The following is an 853-nucleotide window of genomic DNA, read 5'->3' on the forward strand; positions in this document are numbered from 1 at the left end:
TTGATCTCAACTGGTGAATCATAGCAAATCAACAAGGTGTAACTCATCATCGCCCCCTATGCTAATGCAACAGTCCTACATGAAACAATCTAGACTCAATCCTAATATGCAAATGCAAGCTACATGATCACTCTGTTTTTAAAGATTTTTTCTGAAAATGTTTCAAATTTGTAGGGGTTTTCAATGCACATATATGAATGCAAATTATATGCTAAAAATTCAAAATAAGAAAAGAGAACACAACATCAAATGTCATCCCAAACCCTCCCCCAAACTTAAATTACACAGTCTCTTGTGTAATAAAAATTTGAGAGTTGGTTTGAGAATCAAACAAAGAAAAGTATGAAAATGCAATGGTATATACAGATGAAGGTGTGGAGTGGTACCTTACTGAAAATAGCAATCCAGTTATTGAGTCATGGACTCGCTTGTATAAGCACCTGGTGCAGGTGGGACAGGAGGAGCCACTGCTGGTTGCTCAACGTTCTGCTCGACAGGATCCGCAGTGAGGTCTTGGAAATGATACGCACCTGGATAAACAGTCAGGTCCTCAATGTGATCCTCAGCTTGATCCATGGTTAGAACCTCAACATGATGCTCCTCTGACAAGTGTGATGAACTGGCTTTTGCCTTCCGTCTCGCTGCCTTCTTCTTTTTCCTTTTCTCCTTCTTCTTACTCGCCCTAAGCTCAGGGGAGGACTGTCTTAGAGGAGAAGAAGAAACATTATACTCTCTATACTCATAAGCGGAATGACGTGATGGAGAAGGAGTTCTGTAGCGTGCTGGGACATCACTCGTGGACAAACGACGCTGCACAGGTCTAGCATCCTGCGGAGTAGTGTCTGCAAAAGCT

This window comes from Capsella rubella, unplaced genomic scaffold (assembly GCF_000375325.1).
Source record: "Capsella rubella cultivar Monte Gargano unplaced genomic scaffold, Caprub1_0 scaffold_11, whole genome shotgun sequence".
Taxonomy (NCBI): Eukaryota; Viridiplantae; Streptophyta; class Magnoliopsida; order Brassicales; family Brassicaceae; genus Capsella; species Capsella rubella.